Source organism: Nyctibius grandis, chromosome 6, assembly GCF_013368605.1.
Source record: "Nyctibius grandis isolate bNycGra1 chromosome 6, bNycGra1.pri, whole genome shotgun sequence".
NCBI classification, from domain to species: Eukaryota; Metazoa; Chordata; class Aves; order Nyctibiiformes; family Nyctibiidae; genus Nyctibius; species Nyctibius grandis.
Genome location: NC_090663.1, coordinates 31,067,906 through 31,079,886, shown reverse-complemented (window position 1 = coordinate 31,079,886; position 11,981 = coordinate 31,067,906). Strand labels below are relative to the sequence as shown.

The 11,981-nt window shown below is 45.6% G+C and overlaps 1 protein-coding gene and 1 long non-coding RNA gene across 2 annotated transcripts in view; one reads left to right on the top strand and one right to left on the bottom strand.

Moving 5' to 3' along the window:
• Positions 1 to 2,707: 2,707 nt before the first annotated feature.
• On the bottom strand, positions 2,708 to 5,292 carry LOC137665366 (uncharacterized). Its single transcript, XR_011048493.1, has 3 exons — positions 5,040 to 5,292; positions 4,567 to 4,617; positions 2,708 to 2,921 (listed from the first exon to the last, which is right to left on the bottom strand). It is a non-coding gene; the product is annotated as an uncharacterized lncRNA (long non-coding RNA).
• A 323-nt stretch (positions 5,293 to 5,615) lies between these two features.
• The window catches only part of FRYL (FRY like transcription coactivator), a 184,742-nt gene continuing 178,376 nt past the window's right edge, over positions 5,616 to 11,981 (top strand). Inside the window, exon 1 of the mRNA XM_068402595.1 lies at positions 5,616 to 5,770. The gene's annotated coding sequence lies outside the window, so the exon portion shown is untranslated. The remainder of the gene's footprint in view (positions 5,771 to 11,981) is intronic.

Below are 11,981 nucleotides of genomic sequence, written 5' to 3'. Positions count from 1 at the left end.
GTGAGGGCCGCGGTGGTGCCATAAACGCCGTTGCTGGTGATCTCGGGGCTGTGGCCAAGGGCCGTGTGTTTATTCGGGTTCAGCAGCGGTGTTTCCTCGCTGGGAAAGTCGAGTGAGGGTGGTGGAAGGACTTAGAGTTAACAGCTGAGGCTCAGAGCATTCACTTCAATTGAGAATGTTTCCTTCCTGTGCTTTATCTTGTTTCCTGTCTGCTTAAAGAATGCCACCCTGTAATACATTTGCGAGCAGGCACTTCAGAAGTGATGAATCCCTTTAAAGGTAATCCTTACATGGTTAGTTTTGTTTTGCTCAGCGTTGGTACTTCTTGGCTTTGTAACTGACTTGCTTTTTTTGATAAATGGCAACAAAAAGCTTTTATCTGTCGGTGCCTGCCGAGTTTGAACACTAGGTATATTGCCAATAGGTATGTTAACCGATTGCTAAAGATAGGTGGCCAGAATTGCCTAAAAAGAAAGGATGCCTTACCTAAAAAAGTTTATTTAAATTAGGACTAAGCAGGGACCTGGCGGGCAACTGAACTTGAAGGTGATAGAGGTTTGGTAGTTAGGATTGTATTGAAGTGGGCGATTAGGAGTCTGTGTGCCTGCCTCCAGCTAATGCTGTCGAAATGGCAGCGTTAGCAGATGCTTGCAGTTTATCAGGAAATCGGGAAAAGCTGAGGAAAAAACAAAAAGATGTTTCTGATAGTGCAATATATGCTGTGGCGTTTTCTTGTAAACATTCAGTACTCTGGCTTGAATTCACTACATCCTGACCTGCCTCTACTTGCCTGGAATGCACCACTCCCTTTCAGCCTTTCCTGGGGCGAGCCATTGTCTTTTCACCCTGGAATTCAACTGAAGAGGCTTAAATTGCTACTGCCTGATGGCTGTACAAAAAAGCCCATGCCCGAAGATAGGAGAGAGAAGGTTTTAGAGATTGAAGGTGTCTGAAATTAGTAGGGAATATGGATGCGAAATGTCTGAAATTAATAGAGAAGGCAACTATAAAATAAACACCGAGCATGTGAAGGACCTAGGACAAATGGACGGATGAAGGAGTGTGTATGAAGTAATAGGTTTGGCTGCCTGGAATGGCCAGCTGCACCAAGAAAGCTGTAGAGGAGATATGTTTCTGAGTATTGGATTCTTGAAATAAGCTGGGAGGACAGAACTGGAAACTCTGTATTGTGGGGTTCTTAATTCATAGCTTTCATCATACAATGAAGAAGTTTTCTAATTTCCATGAGATGGCTCTGCCCGATAATGTAGATTAGTTCCAACTTTCATCTCTGCCCATCACCTGGGCCCGCCCTAACGAAGCACTCTCCAATACGTGAATGTCAATTATGCATATTATTAATCAGAAAGCAAAAGATTTTGGCCTTATTGGATCACAATGGTTTTACTTATGGGACTATAGCACACTTATTAAGGCAATTTATTTCATGCTTCTTCCCACTTGTCTTTCAGCATGTTCTAGGCAAAGAGTACAATGGTTTGTTAAAGCATGTGTTTTTGTAGGAGAGGATGTGTTTATGGACTGCACCTTCTCTAAACGGGGAGCTTCAATGGGGAGGAAATGGGTATCAGTCTCCTTCACTGAAGAAAATAATGACTCTGAGCTGTTGTTTTGCCTCTCCTTTGTAAAATTAATAGTTATCCATTCAGTTTCCTCACTTCACTATCCTCAAGTCCCTTAGATTTCCAACAGGAAAAAAGAATTAAAATTGTGCAGCAAACCGGTGAGTTTACCATCCTTTCAAAAATCTTACCTAATACAGTCTGCTTGTGAGATACTTAAAGGTACTTTAAAGTTTCACCTGGTTTCATACATCCATTTTTTTGGCTTAGAACTTCAGTTGTAGGGCCATATTCAGCATAGATGGCAGAGCATATCCACATCCTTGGCGCTTCATTCTCTGTCCTCGAGCCTTTTTTTTAAGTTCACCCATAGAAAGAAATCTTAACAAGGATGCCCTTTTTGACATCTGATCTGCTTCTACTATTTCTTTTATACTCATGCCATCTTTCTTGCAACTGTTGAGAACTTGAGTTTAAAGTCTGTGATGGTATGGTCAAGTCCTTCTGATGCATTACATAAAATCTTGTCCTCGGGCAAGGCGTAAGGCTAGCTTTTTAACCCCTTTCTATAAATCTCATCTCTTGAATAGTATTTTCCTACCTCCATCTTTGGCAGGTGCCATTATCCAATGTGGTATTTTTGTTTAAAAATCTGTGCACTAGCGTAGTCCTTTAGAAATGACAAGGTAACATTGTTTCTTGTGAGTTTTGAGCTGTTTGTTTTAATGACATACACAATGACAGTTGATGTTTCAGCAACTGTTTCGTAATTGCCATTTTGTGTGTGTGTTTTTAAACATGTACAAGGTACAAAACTGATAGATTATTTGTAAAGAGGAATAGCATAAAGTTATGCATTTTTGCACTGCTTCGGGAGTGAAAAAAATTATTTTTAGATGTATTACAACTCACTTATCTATGACTCTCAACTTTTTATCTTTTATGACTTGGTATCGTCCAAGAATGAGGAATACATTTGAGATTCAAAATACTGTAATACTGAAACTTGACATTTAACCTTCAGAAATTTGAAATTATTTCTTTTGAAGGATGCCTCAAAGAAGGAAAAAGGAAAACCAGAAAAATAAGATTATCTTTAAATGAACAGATTATTTATGTAACAAGAAGTTGGTAGGTGTGAAAATCAGATGGTTTCAAACTGCAGTACTTTGCAAAATGAAGTCACTGGTGAATATTCAGAACTCTTGAAGCTGGAGCTCAAGAATTCATAGGGTGAGCTGTGTGTAGACTGTCAAGTGGTTTAAAAGCTTATCTTTCAGATAGATAAATTCTTCATCCCCTTGTTCAGCAGTTAGTGACAGGCTTTATAGAGATCCACTGCAAAACAAAGAGTTGTCTTAACAAGTAAGTTTAGTTTTACAACATTGCGTAAGACTTAACTGAAACAAGTAGATGTGCGAGAAAGAGTTGGAGTATATGCTGATCTAGTAAGGAAAGTCACCAAAACAAGGACTGGAAGTTTATGTGCTCCAGTACATAGCTGGAATGGTGATTTTGTTGTTGTTGTTGTTGTTGTTGCTGCTGTTTTTTGCTTGGCGTTCTGGACAATAGAGTAAAACACAACAGCTGAGGCTGCTGGTTCTTCAGTGGCTGCCAAGAGTTAACAGGACTGTATTTGGAAAAATCACTCTCTCCCTAACAAAGAAATAACAGCACTTCATACCAAGAGAGAGCATTGTTGTAACTACTACAACTGGTGGCAGACAAAGAATCAGTTATTTGCCTGAAGCATTATGGCACATCAGCAAGAACCAGGAGTGGGTGTCTTTGTGGACTCCATATTCAAAGCCTCAATTAGTAAGGACTTTACCCACATTGATAATAATTACTACTAATAATAACTGGTACTGTACTGTAATGTACTTTGAAAAGTACTTTACATGTTAACTAATCCTTAGGGCTATTTTGTAAAGCAGGCAGGTAACATTCAGGAGAATCTGGGTTTGAAAGTGGTATGGTTGTGCATCCTGTAAAGTTCAGGTGCTTAGTGTTAAATACCAATGGTCTGACTTTCATTGGCAGTGGGGTTCAGCCGCTCTTATTTCAATTACATGGGTGTATATGCATTTATTGGGAAGATTGGGCTGAGCTCCTAACTTGGGATAACTTCAAAATCAGGAGCAACTTTTGACATACTTTGCTTCAACCAGTTGTCTGAAATGATGCACAATGCCAGTAGCAATGAATCCTGCTTTTCTTGTTAGGTGTTCTATTGCCCAGCATTTAGACTGTGGTACAATTGTTAAAACAGAATAAAAAATATTCCATTCACAAAATTCTTACATCTACAGGAAAGTTAGCCTGAAATATTCTTCTCAGCTACCAGTATATCATTATTTTTCCCTCTCCTGCTTTCTTGTTCTTACTAGTTTCTGAGAGTTGATGTACTTTATCTGTCTCAAGGGTGTGCAGCACATGGACGTGAGTAGTTGGGCATGAAGGGACCTTTTACTCCAAATAAACCAGAATCATACAAAGTGTGTAATAGAACTTGGAGCTTCTCTTTAACAGAGATTGGCAACCGTTGTGCTGGCGCATTTTTTGTTTGTAAAAAGCATGCTTTTTACTCAGTTCTGTTTTTGTTGGATATGCTTATTATGGTACAGTACTTGCAAGACAGGCTTATATTTGACAGTGGAAAAATGGTGACTTCAGGCTTCTAATACTGTTTTGCAGATCTGGTGTTATTTTATAATGCTTGACGTGTATTTTTTTCCCTTTTTTTCTTTTCAAGTCTGGAAGTTTTGAGGCACTTCCACAGAAAATATAGTTACTTTTTAGCTGCTTAAAATGTTAATGTTGGTAGTGTTTCTGTTTTAATTACCATTGGTTCCCAAATCTCTGCATTGTTTAGAAATACACGGGTGCATTCAGCCACCAGACCTGTTGTATTGGTAAAATCCTGGCCAGTCCCAGTATCAGATGAATTTTCTGAGGATGTTGTTTTGAGTGATCTCATTACCTTGCCTTTCCGTCTGTCACTGGCATCACCGTAGACCTTGCAGATCGGTACCTGGGGGCAGTACGTGCAATCAAAGTTAAGTTCTAATGGCGAAAGCAGCCCAAGCGTTTTATCTGCCGTGCGGGGCTGGTGGCAGCGTCCCCGCGGCCTCCTGCCCTGCCCCGGTCTCTGTCGGAGCCAGGCTGCTTCTGCGGCCGAAGCCCCGCGGTTCGCGTTGGTAGAACAACACGAATAATTTCTGGCAAAAAGGCGGTATTTGTGAAGCTGGCCGAGAGACAAGTATGTGCCCTTACTCACGCGGGGGAAGGAGGGCGGTATGTGCCGCCCGCTCCCTGCGGTGCGGGATGCCCCCACGGCAGCGCGCACGGCGCAGCCCGTCACGCCGAACCCCTCGCTTTGTTAGCGAGGAGCCCTCCTTGACGCTGCCCAGCCACGCTGCTGCATGCCCGGAAGGCCGCTGTATTCCCGGCTACCTTGGCGTGCCGGCCTCGTTAATGGTTTTTAGCGGCAGCCACCGGTCGTGCTCTCAGCGGCGGCGCGGAGGCTTCCTTGAGCCGCAGCCGGCTGTACCTGTCCCGCGATGTCTGAGGCCGCCCTCCCGCCAGGCGAACCCACCGGGGGCCGGGGCGCTGCCGGCCGCGGTCGGGCTGCGGGGCCGGGGTTTGCCCGCCGTCCCTCAGCCGCCGGTGTAGGCTTCGAGAAGGCGCGGACGGCGCCTCAGAGCGCTCCCACGGACGGGCTAGCCGGGACGCGGAACTGGCTGCCGCCTCGTCCTATCGCAGCCGCAGGAAGCTGGCGGGCGCGGCCAATCGGAGGCTCGGCTCCCTCCTCGCGGCCTTGTGATTGGCCGAGGCGTCAGGCGGCCTCGGGGGCGGGGCCGGGAGGGCGGGCTGGACATTCGGGAGCCAATGGGGAGAGAGCGGGGGGGCGGTCCCGCATGAGTGCTGCGCGCCTGCCCCAGTGAGCGTCGGTTCCTGGTGGAGCGGCGCGTACCAATGGGGAGGCAGGGGGGGCGGGACGGACGAGCCGGACCGTCGAGTTACCGGAGGGGAGAGGCGGCGTCGGGATAAAGCCGGCGGGGGATGCCGGCGGCGCGAGTCGTTCACTGGCTCCCACCAGAGTCGCTCCGAAGCGGACCGTAGCCGCGCTGAGGCGGCGGCGCCCGGGGCTGCGGCGGGAGGCAACGCTTCCACCGGCAGGATAGGTGAGGCAGCGGCGGTGGGGCTGGGACCAGGTCGTAGTAGAGGTGGGGGGAGAGGAGGGACCGTCTGCTCCGACGGAAACGGAGCGCGCGGGGGGCGGGGGTTGCGCCGCGCGCGGCCCCTGCCGCTGGCCCGGCCCCGGCCCGCGCCGCTTTGTTTATGGCGAGGTGGGGAGGGGAGGGCAGCGTGCCGCCGGGTGGCCCTGCCCGCTGCCGGGGGGGCACGGGGGGCGGAGGCGGGGAGGGGTCGGCGGTGGTGGCGTGCGCTTGGCGCCTCCCGGCTGCCTCCCCACCGGGCCGGGGCTCCGGCCCTCCTACTCCAGGGAGACGGGAGCCTCCCCTGGCCCCCTCCGAGGCCCGCGCCCTGTCTCCTCCCGCCCCCCTCTTCCGCCCCTTCCTCTCCGGCCCCACCCGTGCAGCGCGGCGGGGTGCGTGCCCGGCCTTCCTCTCCCGGCGGGGTCAGCGGCCCCCCGAAGCCCCCGGGGCGGGCGCGGTACTCGCACAGCCCCCGCAGGCCGAGCGGAAAGCAGCGGCCGCCGGGCTCTCTCCCGCCCCACGTCCGCACCCGTCCGATTGACTCCGGTCGTCCCCGGCGGCAGCGGGGCCGGGCAGCCGCCGGCCTGTGGCGCTCGGCGGCCGCCGAGGCAGCCGCCCCCGCGGGGGATGGCGGGGCCGGGCGTGCGCCAGGCCGCCCGGGAATGGCGGGACGAAGCGGGGAGGGTGGCATGGAGCCGGGCTTTGTTCCCGGCCCCGCCCAGCCACCGCCGCCGGGGGGTGCCCGGGGGCTGCGCGGGCGCCGCCGAGCTCCGGCGGAGAAGCGCGGTCCTGGCTTCGGGTGGGAAGGGCGGCGGAGGCGGGCAGCGGCGCTCCCGGCTGCCCCTCCGCCCCGCTGACTACGCTCGATCGGCTTCGGGTCAAACTTACTTTAAAATCCTGAGCGTCAAAGTAAGATCCGTGTGTGTGCGCCCTTCGCTTGGTGTGTAGCGCTCCCCTAAAGGAGTAGTCACTTTAAAACTTGGTCCTAACAGCACCTTAAAGATTTGTTTTTACAGTCTCGCATAGACATTACCAGTATGGCTGTAAGTATTATAGGGGCTCAATTAGTTTTCCCCCCTCCACTTATATATATATATATATGCACACAGACTTCCAGTATTTTGGAAATGTGATAATTTTTGTTGACTGTAATGACAGTCAGCTGCTCAGTGAACAATTCAATTTGTGCATTAACCAGGGATCACTCGTTCAGCAATCAGGATAGCTCCAGGTAAAATGTCCTAAGGAATCCAGGGAAAACGAAAAAAACCCCACACCCAAAACAACCACCCCCCCAACCCCAAAATATTTTGGTGGTCACTCATACCAAATGAGTTGCAAAAGCAGTTTGCTAATACCGTTTTAAGGAATAGTAAGTCTGGAGATGAAGTAGCAAGAGTGTAACCCGGACTTCCTTCAGAATTACAAATCTGAAATGTGCCTTAGGAAAGAGATCTACTAAAGCAGAAAGCAAGTTCTGCTTTATTCTTGTGTGCACCACACATCTCCCAAGATCAGACTTCATGTAGTGAGAAAGACTTAGATGGTAAGCCACCTTCATGTAAGTGCAGACCAGAAAGAGAAAGGTGTTTATAAATTATTGAGGTAGTAGGTGAAGAGACACTCGTGGGCAGGAACAAGCAATATGGAGTGGAGAGTACTGTAATAAAGAAGGTGATTTGCTGATTGTGGGTTGAGCGAAGAGTGCAGTTAGCTGTAGTTAATTAAGAAGTATTTCCTCAATAGGAAATTTCCTCCTGTTGTTTCCTCAGGAGGCTGTTTCAGTCACTTTGCTTCTGTGTTGTTACCGTTGTGCTGAGGATATGCCCCGAATACTTCAGAATCTCTGTGGAAGATTGTTGAGCAAGCACTGGGAAACCACACACCGATTCTTATCTTGTGATGCTATCGCGGGAAGGAAACAAACCCCTCGGTAAAAATTATGTTGCAGGTTTAGTGAGTCAAGTATTTAAAGATGAGAGTGACATTTTGTCTGTCAAAAGCTTCCTTTAGCTTTTGTAGAGGCCTAGTTTCCTCTAGTTTGTAGAGGCCCTCAATGGTACTTGATGGCGGTTGTTGTCAGTAGACAACTGACTTCCCTGGGCGAACTGCTGCTGCGAATGGCTCCTTATTTATATTCCAAAATGGATTTGGTTAAAGCCTGTGCTGAGTACTTCTCTCTGGAAGTGGTTTCCTTGGAGCAGAGCGGTGGTACGTTGCTTTGGGATGTTGTAGAAAACTGTTGCTGAACTTCATTTCAAAAGAAAAGTTGTTTAATTCTTTTGTGGGGTTAGTTAAGGTGAAGCTGAAATACTCAACTAATTCTGTTTCTGTTTGGCTGGCCTAGGCGAACCAAAGCACAGTGATAGCTGGTTCTCATGTAATGGCATAGTACCTTTGAGGAGGGAAGTTGGAGGGTTGTAGGGCTGTAAGGCAAAAAGTAGAACTGTTCCGTTTTTCATGTTACTGTATTAACACATTCCAGAGTCATCCTGCTAGGCCTCAACAGCTTGAGAGTGGTCCTCATGTTTTTTTCACTGTGAGTGTTTGTATTTTTTTAATTTTGTGGGATAAAATTAATTGGTATGCTGAAAGTTTTTGCTAATAAAAAATTGAGAACATGCTGTCTGTATTTACTTTTTCTAAGAACTTAAGAAGATTATAATTACCCCCACTCACAGCAGCTATGCATCAAGGAAAACAACTTGTAAAACAGCGTGTTCTGCATCAGGAGTTGCCTATATTTAGCTTTGTATTTCAGGGAGTTTTTTCTTGGTCATCTTGTCTAGTGATGGCTATTTCATTATTGCACAAAGGACTAAATGACAACTTTAATTTTTTTTTTCATCCGAGTTCCTTGAGAAGCATGTAGGCAAACTTTATACTTCAGTGGACTTACATAATACAGAACATGGGTATATAATATGCTCCCTCTGGCTTAACGAGCTGTGAGCTTTTAGCAATTTTTGTCTATATTTAAGCCTTAGTTTGACAGAAACCATAGGTGTCATGTGCAAATCATAACTCATGTATGCATATGTGATCTCTTTCTCATATTATGTGAGTTACTGTGAGAAAAATGAGGATAATAGTTCAGGGTTTGTGCCCCAGTACCTGTAGCTACTGTCCTGCATTGCCCTACTGATAGAAAAGGCAATGTAGGTTATCCATCAGTGAGAGGGCAGCTGGCCTAGTGCACAGCCTAGCTATGGTTACCGCTTTGTACCACTTCTGCATGCTTGCACCCAAACAGCTTTGAACCTTTATGACTTTTGTATCTGTAATAATCCTTCCAGGAATGACTATGGGCTGGAGAAGAAGCGTTGCAATGTTAGAAGGTTTTAGGGTTTGGCATTATTCTTGTCCGGTCTCACTCCAAATCCCCATGAACTCCAGTGATAGATGTTAGCTGGGGTGACTCAGCTGGGGTTGCTTCTGCCTTTTTTTATCAATTATAAAATAGCAGGTCTTCTTTCTAGTATTTAGCTCACTTATCCTTAGTGTTTGACAGTTACTTCTCTAAGTGCATGTGTACTGCCATATAGCTGTGTCTCTTCTAAGACTTGTGTTGCCCTTCCTTCCTTCCCTCCCCCAAATCTATTATAATCCCTAGTTCCCTCTGACATGAACACGTCCCAGGAAGAATGACAGAATACAGTCTCAGATAGCAAGTGTCCAATACCATCACTGGAAGATATCAGAAAGGAATAAATACCCTTAAGCTTGTTGAAGAACAGTGTCTGCTTTTGACATGGCTTCAGTTTTGAGGGATTTTTGTGTTTATCCTTCGTTTTCCCTAGTGATTTATATTTACATGCGAATATGGAAGAGGAACAAAAAAAAATGAACTTCTAAAGTTGAGTTTGAGGTTCTCTGAAATGTCTAAATATTTGATCTGATACAATGGCCTAGTGCCCAGAAGCTGTTGCTGTAAGCTTTGGGGTTTTAATGGTTTGTTCTTTACATGGGTATCCTTGCCCTTGTCAATGTGAGCAACGTGAATTGTTTTTTGCAGTTAGTGACGATAGACAAAGCAGACCTGCTTGGAGTTTGCACAGGGAGTACCTTCCTTCCACTGTTCCAGCCGCTGCTTTGGCAGGTGGTCTGTACAAGTGTAAGTGAACTGTACTTTTTCAGAGGTGGGGTTGGGTTAGTCTGAAATAGCTGGCTTTTCAGCAGTCTGTAGCAGGAAACTTGGGACTGTTGACATGCACACATTCATGGTGCTGCTGGTCACTTTGGAGTTAGTGTGGTGACCTATTTTCTTCTTTCTCCCTGTTTCCCAGAAAATGGGAGAAGACTCCTGGCTTGGACCTTTTCTTCTCTCCTCTTTTCTTCATTGATTTTTAACTGAAGTTACACAAGGTGATGATGATGATAATAAAAACAAAACCAAAACAAACTTTGTGTGTTTTGTCATCTAGCTATTGGAAGACTGCTTCAGAATTAAATAACTGATACTTGGGAGTATTCGTAATTTTCATGTTGTATGTTAATAGCCATTTATGTCAGTGGCAGTTGCCAACGTTATTTTTCAGCTTAAATAGCAATTCTTCCTTTGTAATGTTTATTTCGCTTATCTGCAGTGTATTTCTAGAAAGTAATACTATAATTTTGCAAAACTGGATAAACCAGGCTCTCTCTTGTTTGGGTGAGATGTTTCCTCTTCACTTGATCATCCTAAAACCTCATCATTGCCTTCTTTCATATATGAATTAGTCTTTTTAGCATACGTTGACCAGACTTGTATGAAGTATTCCAGAGAAGGTTCCAGTGGGACTTTAGAGAGATCCTTTAATGCTCTGGCAGAAATATCTTGCTAGTAAACCTTAGGATTCTGTTTTCTTTCCTCAGGCCTCTCAAAGTTTCTCTGCTTTGTCTTCATAAGATGTAACTTATAATAAAAAATATTTAACATAACATGTTTCAGTAGTAATGGGAAGAGAAGCTTTATGTTAAATACAGCATTGATAAGTATCCCTGTTGCCTACAGTCCTTGGACCTACCATAGTTCAGGTCACAGTGGGAGTGATGTTAGTCATACTCGTGCAGAAAGTATTCAGGGAGCTCAAAGATACCCCTAGCAATGTGCAAATAAGCAAGGGAGAAGAGCAGAAAGAAAAAATGGGTACCATTTTTAGAGGCAAGAATGTGCTGAAAAGATCCTTGTGAGAATGTCAGTAAGACCTGCTCTACTATATTCAACACCACTTGATTAGCCTTTCACAGAAGACTTAACTGCTGTTGATCTTACACTATTTGTTTTTTGCAGTAGTCTCAAAGACAACAATTGTGTGGGTTTTGCCAGCACTATGCAGTTAAGTTGATTTGTTTGGAGTAACTGAATATAATGTTGCATGTGTTTATAAAATAAGAGCTGGGGAGAGTGGTGAAAACTACAAATACAGATAGTTTGTTGTACTTGGTCCAAAAGATAAGGCTCTAGTAATTCAATGTGGGAGACTGTTAAAAGAGAATAAAAGAAGCATAACTCATTAAAAAAAAAAAAAGTGAGGGAATATCTATACCATAAGGTTTGAAAATGTTATGATAAAACCAGGTCTTGGGTATTAACATTTGAAGTTGATATTGCAAAGATTGACTTTACTTTTCCAGTTCCATTGCCCAGTTCTGCAAAATGAAGCAGCAGCATCTTTTGTAAATGCCATGCCCTGAAGGGTTCTTGGAGTTAACAGTAGACCTGGACAAAGACTGATTCTCTCTGTAGAGAAGCTAGCATGAAAGATAGGTTGACATATTCCTAGGCATTTTTATCTGTCTTGCATTAGAATAGTCCTGAACAACACCACTTCTGTTCTTGTGCTAAATCAGAAAGAACTGTTAGGGTTGTGTCTGTGGCAGCTGAACATTTTGGCATTGACAGTTTTCATAATTCTAAATTGAACTAACCTAATCTGCCAGTAATGCTGATCATGTTAAAAAAGATTGCTGCAAGCAAGAATGGTAAGATTGCTACCTCTGTAGGCATCATACAAAAAAGATGTCCGAAAAGCTGAAGAATTACTGTCTGGTGCACTGCGCCTACTGACTGGCCTGTTTATTCCCTGGGGTAGGGTGATGAGTAGTTGCTGGTCCCATGGTGGCTGGTGCTGTTGCAGTGACTCGGGGAGCTCCTGGATGCCCCACCTCAGCTCCTAAAGAGAAAGGAGTTTGGAAT